Raw genomic sequence first — 21,022 nt, forward strand, 5'->3', positions numbered from 1 at the left:
AAGAAGTAATGCTGAGGATTCCAACTTCTCTGTCTCACCTTACATTACTTTACTGATTGTAACAGTACCTCCCCAATTTGTAATAGTAATTATTGACACACATTGATTCATATTTTATTTTTGCCTTGTACACACAATATACAAAGGGATTTTTGCTTTATTTTACTTTATGTGACATAAATTTACTATTCAAAACAACAAATCTGAACATTTCAGAGATGTTAAACAGTTCCTGGAGAGAACTGAAAATGGTTAAGAAAAGATACTCAAGTAATTTGTGAGCAATAATGGGAAATAACTAAACTGTGACCAAATGGTTTCTGAAGAAGTTCCCTACATAAAGGAGATAATGATGAAAATAAACCAAAGACTAAAAAGACTTGAAGCAGGCAAAATATGAAAAATTGGAAAATGCATTGAGTACAAAATTCATGATCAATGATATTTACTACAGATGGAATAAAACTATTGTATATTTCTTTACAGCATCTTCAGGAGCAGGCGAACCAGCTGGCCACTGTGTTTTAGGTGGTGATACATCTGACACCGATGGATGTAGTAGCACGGAAGGGAAGAGACAGGAACGGAGGCCACCAACTCGTTATCATCTTCGGAGGCCTCCACAAGTCACCAGTCCCATGTGGTGGTAGACCCTACAGGAACTGTCCCAACCTCATCCTTGTCCACAACCCACAGACCCATCTCCACCCTCCCTCTTGCCCCCCTCCCCATATGATTAATCCCGGTCCCCTATTAGGGCTGGAGTGTCCTTTGCCTAAGGCACCTCACCCCCTGTCTCTGCCACCCGGCTGCTCTGAGTGAGGAGACTATTGACTTCTTGCGCAGCATCTCTGTACACCAGAATACGATATTGAATGGCATCCTGGGCCTTAGCTGTCAAATGCAACAAATGGTTGCGTTTCTGGATGCCATTCACTGTTCAATGTCTGGCATGCAGAGATTGCTTGCTAAAAAAGCCTCCTCACTCACCTAAACCTCACAACATTGTGCCTCAACTCAGGTGCCTTCCTCAACCCAAATGCTAACTCCCACCCCAAGCCCAAGCACACTCAATTCTTTGCAGGCACCCACCAGAGATAAATGAACACAAACACACAAACAAACACAAACAACATACACACACTATTGACATTACACCCACAGGCACCACAACCACCACCACACCCACAAACAACACAACACCCACAACCACCACCACATGCACAAGCACCACAACAAACAGCGCACCCACAACCACCTGCACACCAAAAACACCACAAACACAAGCATCACAACCACATCAATCACCTCAACAGCACACTCATCCTAACCAACACACTCACACAAAAGCACACCTACACACAAAACAACACAAACCAAACCCAAAAGCACACACTCACCAGAATACCAAACACCAGCCAAACCATACACATCCAAACATACACAACAAACACCAGACCCACATGCAACTGAAAAACATACAGACACACACACCACAACCACACTTACCACCTCAAAAGCACACTCATCCAAACCAACACACTCACACAAAAGCACACTTACACCCAAAACAATACCAACCAAACCCAAACGCACACACTCACCCGAACACCAAACACCTGCGAAAAACTCACATCCAAACATACACAACATACACCAGACCCACAGGCAACTGCAAAACATACAGACACACGCAAATCACCCACTCCAGTTCACTCTTCCTCCAAAACCCAATCCTCTCCCACCCCTCCTACCAGCATTCCTCCTTAATTCACATCTTACCTGTCCCTAACCCCTGTCAAACCTAACCTCCCCCTTCAAAGATCCTTGAGGTGCCTGCTCTGTGCCCAATAGATGCCCCTTCCTGAGGGGGTTACCCTTTGGCAGTATGTATAGGATGCAGGTTTTGGGCAGCACTATAACAGCCTGTTGTTAAGGGAAAGGCTGTTTGTTACCCTTTTATGTTTAGCATGAAATAAGATATATATGAGAGAAGTATCTTGTTTGTTAATAAAGAAAAATGTTTTTATTTGACTAAGTTTGTCCTATCATTATTTTTCATTTACAATTCATTGATTCCTCTAAATGTTAATGATGAAAATGTGAATTACATATTTTTAAATGTCTAATTTGTAACACCCATACACTAGTAAAAAAAGAACGTGATGGACATTTAAATTTTGGTGCAAGCATTCATCGTGATAATGGACACTTACACCCAAAACATTTTTTTAAAGTGTTAATACAGGTGTGTTTACTTGAACTTGATAAGTAATATAAACACATATGCATTCTACCTTAAAAAAAATAAAGAGACAATTAAAATGTAATAAAATACAGTAAATGAACAGAGCAAGAGGAAATGTTACATTTATAAATATATAAAATGATTTTAGTTTAGACTTACATTGATTTTACAGTCATTTAAAAAAAACATTCACCTTGTCTAGTACAATTTCTACATTATATTAAATTTAAATGTTTCCAATAATTTGCAATGCGTATGTTTATGATTTGATAGTTTATGAAACAACACTTTTTTGTGTATGTGTCCCTTATCATGAAGGCTGCTTGCGCAAATTTGAAAATTAAATTAAATTATACAGGTGCATTTCTTTAATTTTTTTATACAACAACATAACACATATGCATTACACATTAGTAAAATATTTCTTGTAAGAGAGATTTCAAAATGCAGTAGATGCGGCAATGCAAACAGACAATACAAATGGAAACAAGTAAAAAAAAAGCTTACCTTCAATTCTGGTGACGACTGGGTTGATTAGCTTTGTGGTCAAGTAGCAGCAGCAAAGGAAGCACTTGAATGATCGGGATCATGTCCGAAACGAAAGTGTACAAAGAATAAAAGGTAAGTTTCAACCTTATATACCATCGACACCGCTAACTCAGGTGTGGAACTTTACCCGCCACAATTAAGTTGGCTGGAAGGTACATCGTGATTGGTCCAGAAGAAATCTTGTCTGGACTCCCTCTGACAGCCGCTTTTGCCCATTGCCCCTTCAATGCAGGCGGACAATTCTGACGGAGAAGGCGGCACACAGACGGTCTATCCTCCATAGACCCACCAGCATCTAAATTGAGCAGGTGGGCCACCTAGTAGGCGGATGTAGAAACCGATGGAAAAGTGACAGTGGGACCAGATCCGCCAAGACCTAAATCAGACCTACAGTTCCCTCTGATTAGCAAGGTGCAAAAACCAATCTTATCCTATCTAGTCTCGGTATTACACTTTCACATGATTACTGCATATTTCAAGAGGTTACAGTACTGCATTCATTTCACATGCCAAATGGAATCTTCACTGATGGTTTTTAAAAATCCAAACAGTCTTGTAATACCAGAAGGGGGAAGCCAAACCATTGTAGTGGAAATATAGTTTTCATGTTTTTTGATGAGTCCATCTGTTTGGGTCACATCTCTCTTGGCATGGTAAAATAAGAACAGCATAAATGGTGGAAGGGAGTAAAGAGAATAAACAACATTATTGCCTCTCCTTCCGGGAGCTGCTTTTTGTGTGAGAGGAACAGGCTCGGCCGGCACCGGTAAGAGCGGTGAGGCAGGGCTGGGGGGGAAGTCAACGGGATAGGTAAAATAAAAATAAAAAATAATAAAACCACTTACCTTGCGCTCGCCACATCGCCGAGTTAGCGATGTGGCTATCATAGGTAAGTGGTTTTATAATTTTTTTAATTTAATTTTCCCAATCCCATCGTCTGTCAACTGATCCCCCACGCCCGCCCCACCCCCCTTCTCTCACCTGTGCCAGCCACGCCTGAAGAGGAACCTCGCTTAGTTCTTGAAAGTACTAAGTTATATAAGAATCACATAAAAGTATATAAATAGTATTATATGTAGTTGCACCCTATTGGGTCGCAGCTAAATCTTAATCATGGAGCTGAGCACAGCAATTCAGATAGAGCACATTCCTAACTTGTTGTGATAGACCGATGTAACAGCAGCTGAATCTTTGCCTCTTGGCAATGGTGGGAAAGAATCAGGGAATACAACTCTTCAGGAAGCAAGGCTATGAGACAATACCAAAGCTGCAGAAAGAAGGATTTAGTACCTAGGCAAGGCACCAGAAAGAAGTCCTAAATAACTTGTAAGAATGGGGGGATGAAACATAATGAGGTGCATGAGAAGGGTAACTAAGCAGGATTGAAGAAACTACATGAAAACACCTATTTGCAGGTAATCCACTCTCTGCGGCACTACCTCTTGTACTGTCTCTTTCGGTCATAACCCAGGAACACTAGGTCTGTCCCCCGACGTGACACTCCCTATTTCTTATGTATTTGCTCCTAAACACCACCAATAAGAGTGCCATTAAGCTGTCTGCCATGTGTACCACAGGTCCTGCCTGATATCTATGGACCGTGGTGAGTGGGTGTGCACATGGCCGCAATGAAGAGAGTGACATCCCATGTGTATTGTTTTGTGTGCGGTGGAACTGTTATACCACAGCAGAATACATGAAACATATTTAAACCAAAAAATCATGAGACGGTGTACAAACACAGGTGCAAAATCCCCCTTCATGTACAGTCAATATGAATAGGTATAAAGGTATATAATCAGTCAGTACAGAGAATAAAATGTGGATCTAAGATGTTACATTAGGTGCCAAACCTGTGCATCAGTGTGATATGTTTGGTTTACAGCACTATGAGGTGTAATATCACCTTGGTGCAACATCAGTATGAGTGCAGAAACCTTAAAGGAGCACAAGTGACATTTAGGTACAAATCACTTTAATGTCAAAATCCCTTTTAGGTGTACACGCATATGTAGGATTCAGACTTACTCTTGGTGTAACATCAATAGGAGTGTGAAATTATATGAGCAAATATATTTATTTAAAAAAAATAATTGATGTAAAAAATGTGCAAAACAACATTCAGGTCAAAATTTCCCCTGCTGCAACATCAGAAGGAGTTGGAAAACACTTTAGAAAGAGAAACACATTTAGACACACAAAATTATTTAGGTGCAAAGTCACATTTAGGTGTAATATCATCGTTGGTGCAAAGTCAGCAGGAATGATGACTTCACATTTATGTGCACAAAAATGTGCAATGCAGAGAAACAATGCATCAATAAGATGTCACATTAGGGTAAACAATGTGAATCATTATGGCATCATGCTTGGTTAAAAGCACTCTGAGGTGCAAATTTACTGATGGCGCAGCATCAGCATGAGGGTGGTGTGGAAAATGTTCAAGAGCCCAATACTTGTTTAATTGTAAAATTAGTTTTTGGTGCAAAATCATTCCGATGCAGCATCAGAAAGACTGTGGAAACATCTTTAGGTTCACAGATGTGTATCCATTGCAGTGTATGGACATTTCTCTCCACGCTCCAGAATTTCGGGGGGCACACAGAACATAAAAAGCAGTGCTTTAAATGGGCAGGTACTGTCTAGTACTGAGTACCTGCAATTCTTTCATTTGAAAAGGAGAGAGAGTACCTGCACTTCTCAGCATTGCTGTAATACATTAATGGGAGAGTACTGGCACTTCTCAGGACCCAGCAGGTACTCTTATTAGTTGAGTACCTCCACTTCTATATTTCCATTTAAATCCCTAACTAAGGGGCCGATTCCGATTCCGCCGGAAAACGAACAGACTGACACGGACCCGGACTGAATACCGACCAACACGGACCAGCACCGTACGACCCGTGCAGTACTATGCAACGCGTGTGAATTCCAACCGACACGTATGGAATATAAGCCGTACGACCGAGCCGTAGGGAAAATAGTGATCCGGCCGGAAAACCGACGCAATTTTCACCGACCGACACGAACCCGACCGACCCGTACCCGCGATGTACGATTAGCGCAGTACGATGCAATGCGTGTAAAACCAGACCGACTCGCACGGAGACCAAGCCGCACGACCGACACGCACATACAACCCAGCACACAAGCAATAGAGAACGCCGCGAACGACGCGTACCAAACACAGAAACAGGCAGCGTGAACGAGGCGGAGAAGCCCGCACGAGACAACAGCAGCGTCCGTTTCCGTCACATGAACGTCTCCTTCATGCCTACAAAACACAAAGGAAAAAAGACAAAAAAAGGACCAAACAAGCAATGAAAAAGCCAATAAATACCAAATAAAAAAAACATGGGACAAAGACACACCCACAACTCCAACTATATAAAGGACTACAATCACTACCATCATCCCTTGCAAACAGGAGACACAGCCAGCAGCAAACACCAGTACACAGCAACCACAGACACTCACAACTCCCCCATCACACAACTAACACACCATCAGCACCTCATACAAAAGCACACACACATACTCACAGCAAAACCAACAACAACCCACCACCACTTGCACCCTCACACACACATCACTCACCACCACCACCCATCACCATGCCTCCAAAGAAGAATCCGAAGTTCACACATAGTGAGTTAGAAGTGCTGGTAGACAAGATCATCAGAGTAGAGCAACATTTGTTTGGTACATTGGTTCAAAGCACCCCCATCTCACAGAAAACCAAGCCGTGGGCGAGGATTGTGGACAAGGTGAACGCACAAGCACCAGCAAGGCGCACAAAGGATGACATCCAGAACAGGTGGTATGACGTGCGCAGGAGGGTCAAGAAACTCATCAAAAAAGATCACGCCCTGAGTCAGTGCACTGGCGGTGGCCCTCCTGCCAACCCAGTCTACTTCAGGACCTGGGAGGAGAAGGTGCGGGACTTCCTACCACCAGAGAGCGTCCATGGCCTAACACACATCCCAGAGCCTGGTGAGTACACAAACAACATACCCAAGATTGTGTGGCAAGGGCACAGTGAAACCATGCACCCCAAGCAAAGCTACACTAACCAATATATAATCAGCCCAAGATGTGTATGCCAGTCAGACACACACAATACCTGCCATCTCATAGTGACTGGGGACTGTGTCATGACATGCACCAACCTACAAACAAATAGAGCAAGACAGTGGCACAAAGCCAAATACACCCTGCCAGACAGTTTGCCACCACAAACACACCACCTCACAGTGCAGCTGACTGTCAGGAAGGAATAGTGGGGATGCAGGTGAAGTGAGTGTAGCCAAAAGCATGATTGGGCCTGTAGTCACAGATAATGCACACCCTCCTGATTGGCCCATCAAGACTTCTCTGAAACATGCCCACATCACAGGGAGGGGAAAATGACTGACAAGATGGCTGACACTGGGTCCTGCTGTGGGGAGCACAAGGCCCTGCTAGGGCTTGTGTGCTAATCAGAAGCAGGACACCACTGACTGACATCCTGAAAGACAACTTGCACGCCCTACAATGGAAGCACGTTTCATGATGGGAAGGAGGACTGACAGCCCTGATCATACTACTCAGCATGGGGAGACACCCCCTCTCAACACAAACTCCACACAACTCACTGGGTACAATGCATTGACACACACCTCATTGAAATATCAGCAAAAGATTTCCCGTACTGGGTGCTGCTGTGTGAAGCACAGGGGCTCACTTGGGACTTGTAGCCAAACAAACACCAGGATTTCACAGTCAGCCATCTTGCCATTGCTGTCACACCCCCTCACAGGGAAGCAGAGTCAAGAGGGAGGAAGTATGGGCATGCTGGGAAGGGGGGTGTAGCCAAGAGTATGATGGGAGTCGCAGTCACAAACAACCTACACCCACCCACATGGCCCAGCAAGATCAAACTGAACCATACTCGCATCACAGGGAGTTGGAAGGGACTGACAAGATGTCTGACACTGGGCTCTGTCGTGGGGAGCACAAGGCCATGCTGGGAAATGGCCAGCATCATACATCAGGACTACACAGTCAGCCATCTTACCATTGCTGTCACACCCCCTCACAGGGAAGCAGAGTCAAGAGGGAGGAAGCATGGGCATGCTGGGAAGGGGGGTGTAGCCAAGAGTATGATGGGAGTCGCAGTCACAGACAACCTGCACCCACCCACATGGCCCAGCAAGATCAAACTGAACCATACTCGCCTCACAGGGAGTGGGAAGGGACTGACAAGATGTCTGACACTGGGCTCTGTTGTGGGGAGCACAAGGCCATGCTGGGACTTGTAGCCAAACAAACACCAGGATTTCACAGTCAGCCATCTTGCCATTGCTGTCACACCCCCTCACAGGGAAGCAGAGACAAGAGAGAGGAAGCATGGGCATGCTGGGAAGGGGGGTGTAGCCAAGAGTATGATGGGAGTCAAAGTCACAGACAACCTACACCCACCCACATGGCCCAGCAAGATCAAACTGAACCATACTCGCCTCACAGGGAGTGGGAAGGGACTGACAAGATGTCTGACACTGGGCTCTGTTGTGGGGAGCACAAGGCCTTGCTGAGAAATGGCCAACAACAATATCTAACTCTGTCTGTGACAAGCTGGGAAAAAGCAGTGTACAGGCAGTCATCTGTTTGAAAAGTAGAAAATGTCATGTTTGTGAATCAACGATGCATGTACAAACATAAATCACATTGTGTGTCTCTTCCAAACACAGGTGGTGCTGGGCACCCAGCACCAAATGACGAGGATACCCAGTCCCAGACTCTGGTGGACACTGAGCTCTCTGGTCTGACTCTCTCACTGTCCTCTTCAGATGACGACGACCAACCTGGCCCCTCCGGTGTGAGCCATCATGCAGCACCAGCAGCATCAACATCTGCCCCCCTTGTACCCACGCCTCCAGCATCTGGACACCGACAGGGCACCCCCGCCAACACGGACAGACCAAGGACAATCAACACCCACAGCACAGGGACACATGACCCCACGGAAGCTACAGCCAACACCACCAGCAACACCACCCAAGGGGTCCCAGTGTCACCTGTGCATACCGCCGCTGGTCCTGCCCGTGTGGAGAGGGGTGCTGGGAGGGGTGGGAGGCACAGGGCACGCCTTGCAGAGGGGTCTGGACTGCATGATGACCCCCAACTGGCACGCATCTTAGATGCGGACTAGGATAGCACCAGAGGATTTGGCCAGGTAGTGGGATCCTCAAGGACATGCAACACGAGCAGGTCGCCCACCATGCCCGCATAGAGGCCAAGTGGGATGAAATCACTACGGTGCATCGGGACATACTACAATGCCTCCGCCAGATCAACACCAACCTCTCCACACCCCCCTGTGTGCCCACAACATCTGTTGCAACACCATCTGCCAGTGCCACAGGGAGGGAGGAGGACTCTGGCGGAGAGTCCCCTGCACCGCAGAGGCCTGCACATGAGCACCCCCCCCCCCCCCGGAAGAAGAGGGGTCGTCCGAAGAAGGACATGTGAGAGGCAGATGTCCCAGGGCCTCCAAACCTGTTCTGGACAATGTTCTTTGTGCGCAACCCGTTCACCTTGTCCAATCGCACACAACTCACCCACATGACATGGAGGGTTCATGTTGGGCCAATGTATCAGATGACTGTGGACTTTACTCTGGACATTTCATTTACCAGCACTTCCAACTCCAATGTGAACTTTGGATTCCCAAACCACTGTACAGCACCCACCATCCTGTGCACTTCTCTCACACATGTTTATAAATAAACTCACCAGTATACCATACTTGCCTCTGTTGTGATTCCAACTTGTCATGTTCAGGGAGATGTCGATCTGCTACACAACACAGTGCATGCCAAATACTGCAACAATGTGACCAACGTAAGGTGAGTCATGGGGATGTGACACATGTGAGGGACACACACCACTATGGCAACACAAAATATACTCACCATGGCCATGTTACTCATCACACACAATGAGGTTGACCTGAAACACATTGGCATGCACAGACACAACACCAAGCCCAGTCAGTGGTAACAAGTCCACAGGTGAGATAAGCAGATGTCACTCAGATGTGGTAAGACAGACAACGCACATAACAAAGCGTAGCACAGGTTCATTACACATCAGCAACACGTTTCTTCAACACTAGTTGCACGGTAATTCTACGTAACAGCGGACACACGCTCACAATGTGTTGGAGAATGGAAGTCCAGGGATGTGTGGTACATGAGTTGATGTGAATTGTCAACTTCCACACTGGTGTTGGCTTCTGGGTGTTGGGGGTCAGTGTTGACCACACAACAGGCAAAGTACCCTGGGAAGGACAGGCAAGATACAGTCAACAGCACAGAAGAACAGGAGAGAAATGCAATACACATGCACAAAACATGTTGCAAAACACCTACACAAACACTAGTTAGCAGTACTACCCTATTGTGGCGTACACACCACCTGAATGGACACATCACAGCACGCATCCAGTCAAGTGGCACACAGACACACTCAGACAGCAACAGAGCTGGCTCAAAACTTTCCAGGCTACCTCCATACATTCAGATAACAACCCTGGAAACTCACATTCAGGTGAAGAAGTTGTTGATGAGCTGGGAGCGGACGTCACCATCATCTTCATCATCACTGGCATCTTGGCCCAGGCCGGGATCCTCCACAGGTGCTGGAGGTTGGTCGTCGTCATCGTCATCCTGGATGAGAGGCACCTCCTTCCGCACGTTGTGTAGCATGCAGCAGACAAGGATTATTTTGCACACCTTTGCAGGCTCATATGGGAGGGCCCCCTCCGGTCTTGACCAGGCAGCGAAAGCGGCTTTTCAGGAGGCCGAATGTCCGCTCAATCACCTTCCTGCTCCGATCATGTGCCTCATTGTAGCGCAGCTCGGCTGGTGCCACAGGGTTCTTGAGGGGTGTCAGCAACCACGGCATGTTGGGGTATCCGGAGTCACCTACACACACAAAAATGAACAAGTAGCTGAGTTTTGTAGGAGTGCGGAATACACCAGTGACAAACACACACAATGAGAAACAGTCAGTACACACCGACAAGCCAGGCACGCTGAGCTGGCATCTGTGACATCAGCGTTGCAATGCGACTACTCCTCATAATGTAGGCATCGTGCGCCGAACCAGGGAACCGTGCACACACATGTGTGATCGACATGTCAGCAAGACAGACCACCAGAGCATTGATCGAATGGTAGTGCTTCCTGTTTCGGTATGCCTGCTCATGTGCCTGTGGTGGTATCAGGGCAACATGTGTCCCATCAATAGATCCGATGACGTTCAGCATCCTCCCCAGTGTATAAAAGGCATCCTTAATTTCAGAGAGTTCATCTGGGCTCGGGAACTTGATATACAGGTCGAGGAATTGCAACATCCCCTCCAAGACATCCCGTAGCACCCGACTAAACATTGTTTGCGACATACCACCAGCAGTAGCCACAGTGTACTGGAAGGTACCGGTAGCAAAGAAGTGCAGGGCTGCCATCACCTTCACCTCTGGGGTCAGTGCTATAGGGTATGTCCGGCCAGGTAGCAGATGTGGCGCCAACTGCTCCGCCAACTCTGCAATCAGTGGCCTGGTGAAGCGGTAGCGTCTGATGCAGTCACGTTCCTGCATGGTTGCAAGGTCTGGGAACGGACGATGGACAGCTGGTGCCCTGCAGTACAGAGATGCACAAAGGAAGATTGTCAGTACATCCACCCATGTGGCCATGACCACGATCACTATCACATGCTAGTTCATGACATTACACAATGTACTGAGGTGTGTGCTGTTGGGCATGGACACATATGTCACCTACAAGACCACCACCTCACATCTCAATTCCACATGTCCACATGAGTCCCATGCAGTGCAATGGCCAATCATCTGGCTGTGTCACCCAACCTATGTGCCGCTGCAACGTTCAAAAAACACACCCCAGTGACAATTGAGGCCTCATGTCTCCCAGGCATCACAGATCTTTACCATGCAGAAACCCAGGCTCTCTGTATTGCCACATCAACACAGCAATGGACATGGCATAGCACGTACACACCACAAGGCAAGCGTAAGTTCCACAGGTAGTGGCCACTGTTGTTCCTGCCGTCCCTACATGTACGTCTCTTAGACACACACCCCATCAAGGTTGATGCATATACCACATGGATGTGGAGACTGTCACCCATTGGTAACATGTGACCAGACACATCTGAGACACAACATGCACACTGACTGTGGGTGCACATCAGTATTGTGGCTACAGGTCTCACTGTGATGTACATGCCATCAACCCCAGGATTCAGGGTGTATGTGACATGTCCTAAACATATCCAACGTGACACTGTGGCCTTGACTCATGCCCATTACTGTACAATTGCACATCACAGTGGTAATGTGCACAACACACAAAGGATTCTGCCCCCATGTACACGTGCACAGCCTAGGAGTGGCTGTACAAAGTGCCAGCCAAAAAAACTTCTGCGGCCCCCCAAACACCCTGGGAATGCAGCCTTACATGCCATGGGACACTGTGTGGCCAATGCTATAGTGTGGCAGGTGTGCGCAGGTGTCCATGGCTAGTATATGTGTGTTGCATCCGTATAATAGTCACACTAATGCATTGCACGGGTCATGTCCGAGCCGTGCGTACGCTTTGTCATTGAATGCAATGAGGTCCGACGCGGGTGACAATGCGTACGCATTGCACGGGTCATGTCCGAGCCGTGCGTACGCTTTGTCATTGAATGCAATGAGGTCAGACGCAGGTGACAATGCGTACGCATTGCACGGGTCATGTCCGAGCCGTGCGTACGCTTTGTCATTGACTACAATGAAGTCCGACGCGGGTGACAATGCATACGCATTGCACGGGTCATGTCCGAGCCGTGCGTACGCTTTGTCATTGAATGCAATGAGGTCCGACGCGGGTGACAATGCGTACGCATTGCACGAGTCATGTCCGAGCCGTGCGTACGATTTGTCATTGAATGCAATGAGGTCCGACGCGGGTGACAATGCGTACGCATTGCACGGGTCATGTCCGAGCCGTGCGTACGCTTTGGCATTGAATTAGGTCCGACGCGGGTGACTATCATGCATACGCGTCGGACAGGCATGGTCCGAGACAGGCGTACGCCTTGGCCATTGAATCGTATGAAGACGGGTGCATGTGTACATTCAAAATACGCGTTGTACAGTCAGTTGAACGAGCCGTGCGCACCCATTAGCTCTGGACTGTCATGGAGACGGATGCGGATTCAAAAGTTGTACGAGTTGTGCACTGGAAATTCATTTGGATGCCTACAACAATGTTGCAATTTACAGTGTTCCATGAAGGTGAAGATTTGAATGATGCGGAAGGCGTGTACGAGTCGTAATTTTAAATGGATTGGCCAGATTCATAGAATGCAACCGTGTTGGACCTATCACTTGGGACACATGGCACAGAGTATGCCTCTGCAGCACAGGTATAAGGCTGGCTGGCCCCCAGGGAGCTCACTTGCCTGCACTACATGCTACTGGACCACATCCCTGCTACCACTGCTGCTGTCTATGCATCCTCTGGCTCCTGCTATGGCACGTACTCTGGAGAGGGCCCCAGCCTTCACTGAGGAGGAGAACCAGGACCTGCTGGACGGGCTCCTTCCAGAGTACAGAAAGCTCTATGGGAAACCAGGGGAGCAGGTGAGTGTGCATGCCACTGCCTTCCTAATTATGCATGTTGTCTGACTAGCAGTACTAGCAGTGTGTACACCAGTGGCAAGCAGTCTCAATGACTGCTTTCATCCCCCAAAGTGTGTAGGTACATGCAATGAATAGTATTCCTGCTGCAAAAGTGCATTATTGCAAGCTCAAACTATCCAGGCATTGTTAACATGTCAGACATGCATGTGCTTTTGCAATCCCCATGGTTGCACTACCTGTGTAATTGTTTTCCCTTTGTGATGATGACATGTCTATCCAAATGTGTGCTGCAGCAATTTGGGGCATGTGTGTTAATGTACTTTTCACTTTGTCCTCCTCACAGGTTGATGCCCACCAGAAGCAGGAGATCTGGCTGACCATCGCCCGGGCTGTTCGTTCTGTCGGGGTCTAAAAGCGTCAGATCCGCAACTGCCAGAAGAAGTGGCAGGACCTTCAGGGCTGGACCCGGAGGATAGCTAGAGTCCAGCTGAAGCTGTCACCTCCACGCAGGAGGGGTGGACACCGGACCCTGACTCCCCACATGCTCCGGATCCTGGCGTTGGTCTTCTCGGACATGGATAGGCAGCTGAAGGCCAGCCAGCAGCAGGAAGGGGGTGAGTCCATGACTGATCTGTGTACTATGTCTGACATGCAAATAGCAGTCTTTTGTCCTGCTCACACTTCCATGTTACGTAGCTCTTGTAGTCCCAAACTCAGGTCCCTCATTTGTGTGATGCACCCTCCTCATCTGTTCCACAGGTGTGGCCCCTCCAATCTGTTGCTTGTGTCACTAGGGCACTGTGTCCCTGCAGTCAGCTATGCTTCAGGTACCGGTCAGCATCAGTTCCCGTGAATCTGTTGTGTGTTTCATGTGTGGGTCAATTGTTTACACAATGCCTGAGATCTGACATGTGATCTGTGTGTGCCCTTGAGATGTGTACCAATTGCTGGTCTGACTCGCAACATGTGGCTGGGGTATTCCAAACAAACCCATGCAGCAGGGGACTCCAATGTAGGGGCCTCAGGACTATGTATAGCAAGTATGTCACACTTGCTTAGCCACCTGACTACTGTCCAGGGCCAAACACTGTTCCACTTAGTCCTGGCCAGTCATGCCCCCTCAAGGGCATTTACAAGCACTCTGTAATCCCACTCCTGTGTATGAAATTGAAGGTTGTGATCAGTGACATGTGCCCTCAGGTGTCTGCCTCTGTGTCATCAGGGTGTGGCTTGTTGCTATGTACAACTGTGGTTGCATGGCAGACTGTGATGTGTTAATGTACAGGGATTTGTGTTTGCTGACACTCATATGTCTGATTTGCATGATGTGGGGTCTTCTGGGTCCTGGATATTTTGTTTGCATGGGATGGGCAAGTGTGCCGGTCATCTGCTGAGTTTGCTTTACCCCAGAGCTAGGATTGTGAGTCAGTGCATATTGTTGTTGCCTGTGACAGGAGACAGTGTTGACTGACTTTCAGGGCATACCAGTGCCATGGCATTTAACTTGCTATGAGTGAGCCTGCATTGTGTTCAAGTGTGCACCATGCACCACATTGTGGCATTGACCATCAGGACAGGAGTACATCATAGTGTGTGTTGCTGGCATGCATCACAAGCATGTGGAATGAGTCTCTTCCCATCCCTTCATCCGGACACCTGTACTGAGTCAGTAGCAAGAGATGTGCTGTGTGTACAGTGACATACTCCTACATGTTCATTTACATGTACAACTGATGTGTGGGTGGTGCATATTGGCACATTGGGGTGTTAGCATCCAACATGCAACGCACATATGTGTGAAAGTCAAGGAGGGATATGTGTGCCATGGTTGATGTTGAGGATGACAATTGTCTTATCCTAAACAGTGTTGGCACTTTGAGCTGTGTTCAGATGATGATGCCAGGGCTTGCCCTGTGATGTGATGTACTCACTGTCGTGTGTGCAGTCGGTGCAGGTGACTGATGTAGTTCTGTTACTTCCTATTCCTATCCAGATACATCCACGGCCACAGGAGGGGACAGCTCCACGGACCAGGAGGAGCCACAGAGCCTTACAGGGACAGAAGGAGAGGAGTCGGGTGGACCCAGTGGCACGGAGGGCGAGTTGAGCCACACAGAGGAGTCGTCAGCACAATCCCCCCCAGCTGAGGGCCACAGCAGCTCTGAGGATGACTCCCTTGTGGAGGCGGGTGTCAGCAGCCACCAAACCCCAGCTAGTGAGGCTGTTCCCGTCCCCGCCACCGCCACCACCACCACAACCACCCCCTCCCATTGGCTTCCATCTCAGAGGTCCCTGTGGGCTCCCGTGTTCGTGAGCAAGTCTCCTTTGTGCCAGGCACCGCACCCTCTGCCCCTGTGTCTCCTGCTGCCCTGAGTGAGGAGTCTGTGGACTTACTTCGACAGATCCATGTAGGGCAGACATCGATGCTGAAGGTCCTCCATGCACACACAGGTCTGTTGACACAACTGGTGTCATTCATGGAGGGCATTTCCTCTGGCATGTCTGCCCTACAGAGGACCAATCAGTCCGTGGCCTCCTCCCTGACGGCAGCAGTGTCCCTCCTCCAACAGTCTCGCACCCCTCCTACCCCTGCACCACCCACGATTCCTAGCACCCTACCTGTCCCAACCACAGAAACCCCCAAACTAAGGTCTAGACGTGCACACAAGCAAGCGCAGGGGACTGATTCCACATTTACAGGGGCTGGTTTGCTGACACACACACAGTCATCCCCAACCACTCCACAGTCCTCCGAGACCTCTCCCTCCCAGCCCCCTTCCCTTGCCTCACCTGCAACATCATCCCCCCAGAAGCTCTTCCTCTGTGACCTTGGCCTCTTCCCCATCGACCCTGCAGATCCTGATTACAAGGGGAAGAGGAAGTCCCCACACACAGAAGGGAGTGCCCCTCACACCCGGACACCCTCCCCCAGGCGCAGTCAGACCGAGACGCCCACCCGCAAGTCCCCCTGGCGCCAGAAGAGCAAGACCCCCCCGCCACCACGCAGCTCCAAGGCAAAGTCTCCGTCCTCCATCCCCCAGGTCACCACTCCAGAGGTTCCCCCGCCACTCCCTGCCCCGGGTTCCCCCACACACAGATACACCATCCCCAAAATGCTAAGGCCATCCCCCCTAGCACTTGCTCCTCCACAGCTGGTCAGACAGTTGGTGCCACTGATGTGGGGACCGTGTCCCCCACCCGCCCTGCCGGCCTAACCTGTCCCCCATTCCGCTCTCATGGATGTAGGCACTGCTTTGGAGTCCACGACCACCCCGTCTGACTTGGGCACTGCAGTGGTGAGCCAATCCACTCCATCTGACCTGCCCACTGGAGTTGTGCCGGCACTCACCCCATCTGACTTGTGCCCCACAGTTGTGACAGCACTCACCACTTCAGTCAGCTCCACTGCAGTTGCAAGTGTCTCGCCTACATCCCCCACCTCTTCACTGCCTCCTTCTGCTGCGCCCTGATCCTCTCCCTGCGGTGCCTGGCCTGCCCCCATGTATGCCCCTCCCAGAGGATGACCCCGGTCCTTAGCAGTGCAGGCAAGCAAGGTGTGACAGTTGCCACTCTAGTTCACTCCTTGGCATTTGGACATGGACTGGCCATTGGCCTTTTGTTTGCACAGACGTTTAGATTTTCATATACTGAATTTGTCACTCTAGTTCACTCCTTGGCATTTGGACATGGACTGGCCATTTGCCTTTTGTTAGAATAGACGTTTCACTTTTAATATGCTGAATAAAGCTTTTTTCTTTATCCCTGTGAACTTGATTTAGCTGTACATTACGTTGATGTTGTTTTACATGCCCTTGCACCTGTAATGCTTGGTTTACAATGTGGAATACTGATGTGTTGATGTGAGGTACTCCCTGTGGTCCATGAGATATGTATCCTATTCTGGTGGGTATCCATGTCATCCTTTGCAGCTACCTGGGTGTGTCAGGATCAACTATTTGTGTATCTCTGTGAGCATTTCATTGGCATGGTCACATCTGTGGCTTGCACCCCTGCACATATGATGTGCTTCCCATTGTCCAATTTGTCACTTCCCCATACTTTGTGCTCATCAACACTGGACCTACAGGTGTGGGCATCATTGTAATAGGAGCAACTGGGGCCTCTGTGCAACTTGCTAGACATATGTTTTGGGTATGTGCAGATGAATTAGGGGAGACTCACATACCCAGGCTGTTGTGACCAGAGCCTTCATTGTGAGGTAACTGATGGCTGACTGACCAAGTGTTCTGCAGACATGAGTGGGACTTGCGTTGAATATGTTTGGCACAGCTGGGCTCCCACAGGAGTTGTGTCCCCTCAAGTAAGTGTGTTGTCCAGTGACATGACCTGGGCCCATGGTGTGTGTTGTATGAGCATGTGTGTGTGTCCACATCCCTGTTCATACACAGACAGTGTTCCCTTGATATGTTCCTGTTGTTGATGCTTGCTGAGTGGTACTGGGTTCATCCCACTACTTTTCCAATGGGCTACCAGATGTGTGGGTGCATGACACACTACTGTTAATTGGTGTATCATCATTGGGATTTGTCAGTTCTGAGTGGTGATGATGATGGGACACAGTCAGGGATCCTCAAGGCACCTGTTTATTTGCTAAATCATGAAGTTGTCCCTAGGTGGTAGTTTTCAGTAATTGAGACATTTGTATGTGTGTGTGACTGCTCCCACTTGTCGGGTTCATGGCTGCGATGCTGGCAGGTGTCAGCATGTGTGCCTTGTGTTTCTCCTTGGCATTTGCATTGTCCTGGGACTGTGGCAGGGATTCTGACGGTTACAAGAGCTTTGAGGTCATGGCCATGTACCGCATACTGTGCAGTATGTCTGTCATTCTCCAGGGTTGTGAACTGTCCTTGTGTGATGTGTGTGTGAACCTTAGTTCCTCCCAACATTCCTGTGTTTGTAATGGGTGCATGTGCAATGTCACCTGTCCATGTGGGCTTCACAGATACACATTGTTGCAGTTCAGGGTGTGTGGTGTTGAGGGTGGACTGATGTGAATGTTTGCATAGGTGGTCCCCTAGCTCCTGTTTGTCCATGGATGAGGGACCATGCTGAGTGATTTGTGTTTGTGTATGTGTGATGTACGTTTGTGGCACAGGACACGTCTGGGTTTCCCAGTTTGTACGACATCTGCCTTTAGCATCACAGTGGAGGTGTCATGCATGCTTGTGTCACCCCAATGTCTGGTCCCTGGGGGTAGTGGTGTTGTGTGTCAGTCTCTTGCTGTGTTAGTTGGTGTTGATTCCAGCTTGTGTCACATGTGTCTGTTGTGCTCCCTCTCATCTCCCAATGCCTGATTGCCCACTGAGGGTGTCCCAATGATGGTTTACGTTTGTATGGCACTGTGCCCACATCTGTGTCACTGTGGTTCAGCCCCCCTCATGTGTTGTGTAGTTGCCTGGGGATACTGTGACACACACACACACACACACATGTTGTGTCCGATGTGCAGTGTGAGTTTGCCTGTTTGTGTTTGTGCATCTGCACCAGTGCATTGGTATTGCTGTTGTGGGCCTTTGTCTGGATGCTATTTCTGTGATATTGCATGCTGTCCCTGTAAGTCATTTCACATCATTGTGCACATTCATCCTGGTTGTTGGGTGCCATTGCTGGCATGGAATGTGAGTTTGTGAGCTGACACCTACAGTCTACACATGTTGTTTTGATTGGTGTGTCTATTTTTGAGATGTGTGCATGCTTGGTGATGGTCACTTCTGCTGTTGCATCATTGTACGCTGTATGCATTGTCAGCCCCCATGGGTGGTGCTTGTCTGCACATGGCCGAGAGTGTGTTATGTTTTCACAGCACTGTTAGCCTCACCACATCTCTGTGTGTATGGGACACAACCACTAGTTTGCCCCAGAAGTGTTTGATGTGTTGGGAGCAGGGATCATACATGCTGTTTGTTATTTGCATCTTTGACCCTGATGACACTTACCTTTTGGTCACTGTGATGATGGGGGTTTGGTCCCCATCACCACAATGCTCCACATCTGCTGCATTTTGTGAGCCCCCACTTAACTTCTGTTCTACACAGTGAGGGGGTGTTCTTTTTACATTGTCACAGTGCTAGGGTGAGGCTTGCCTTGTGTATGTCACACTAATGTGTTGGTCACACATGTGCTGTTACTTACATTGTATGCTTGTAGCCATAATCACTGTTGTGGGCATTTGTCACAGACTACACACTGTTGTCATGATGTTATGGGGGATGTATTTTGCGGACATACCTGATGCTGGATGTGTTGCGCATCACCCATCCTATGGCTGGGGGTGGCAGGGGTGATGGGCAACATGAGCCCTATGGCTGGGGTGGCAGGGGTGATGGGCAACATAAGCCCTATGGCTGGGGGTAGCAGGGGTGATGGACAACAGGTCCCCTGTGAGTGGGGGTGGCAGGGGTAATGGGCAACATGAGCCCTATGGCTGGGGGTGGCAGGGGCGATGGGCAACATAAGCCCTATGGCTGGGGGTGGCAGGGGTGATAGGCAACATAAGCCCTATGGCTGGGGGTGGCAGGGGTGATGGGCAACAGGTCCCCTGGGAGTGGGGATGGCAGGGGTGATGGGCAACATAAGCCCTATGGCTGGGGGTGGCAGGGGTGATGGGCAACAGGTCCCCTGTGAGTGGGGGTGGCAGGGGTGATGGGCAACATGAGCCCTATGGCTGGGGGTGGCAGGGGTGATGGGCAACATAAGCCCTATGGCTGGGGGTGGCAGGGGTGATGGGCAACAGGTCCCCTGTGAGTGGAGGTGGCAGGGGTGATGGGCAACATGAGCCCTATGGCTGGGGTGGCAGGGGTGATGGTCAACATAAGCCCTATGGCTGGGGGTGGCAGGGGTGATGGGCAACAGGTCCCCCGTGACTAGGGGTGGCAGAGGTGATGGGCAACATCAGTCCTATGGCTGGGGGTGATGGCAACAGGTCCCCTGTGAGTGGGGGTGGCAGGGGTGATGGGCAACAGGTCCCCTGTGAGTGGGGGTGGCAGGGGTGATGGGCAACATAAGCCCTATGGCTGGGGGTGGCAGGGGCGAGGGGCAACATAAGCCCTATGGCTGGGGGTGGCAGTGGTGATTGTCAACAGGTCCCCTGTGAGTGGGGGTGGCAGGGGTGATGGGCAACAGGTCCCCTGTGAGTGGGGGTGTTTGTGGTGCTGGCCATGCAACCCCTATGGTCGGCTGTTGTTAGTGGCAAGGATGTGGATCCCCTGTGTGTGTGTGTGTGCCAGTTTGCAGGTACGTGTCATTTGTTTGTGTTGTAGGTGTCTAACTTACCGCCTGCGCCGTCGGTTCCTGAGCTGGTCATAGATGTAGAGTACTGGTATGACCTGCGCGATGGGATTCATGATGTGTTTGTGTAGTACACGCTGCTTGTTGCTCCGTATCGTACTCGCTGCAAGCTGGTCCGTCTCGTAGCCGTGGATTGATTTGTGGTGCGAATCGTAGCTGATATGCTTGTTTTCCGGATGCTGTGATGTCCCGTGCGTGACGACCCGTCCGGCGCGTAGCAAGTACGC

This window comes from Triturus cristatus, chromosome 3_2, assembly GCF_964204655.1.
Source record: "Triturus cristatus chromosome 3_2, aTriCri1.1, whole genome shotgun sequence".
Taxonomy (NCBI): domain Eukaryota; kingdom Metazoa; phylum Chordata; class Amphibia; order Caudata; family Salamandridae; genus Triturus; species Triturus cristatus.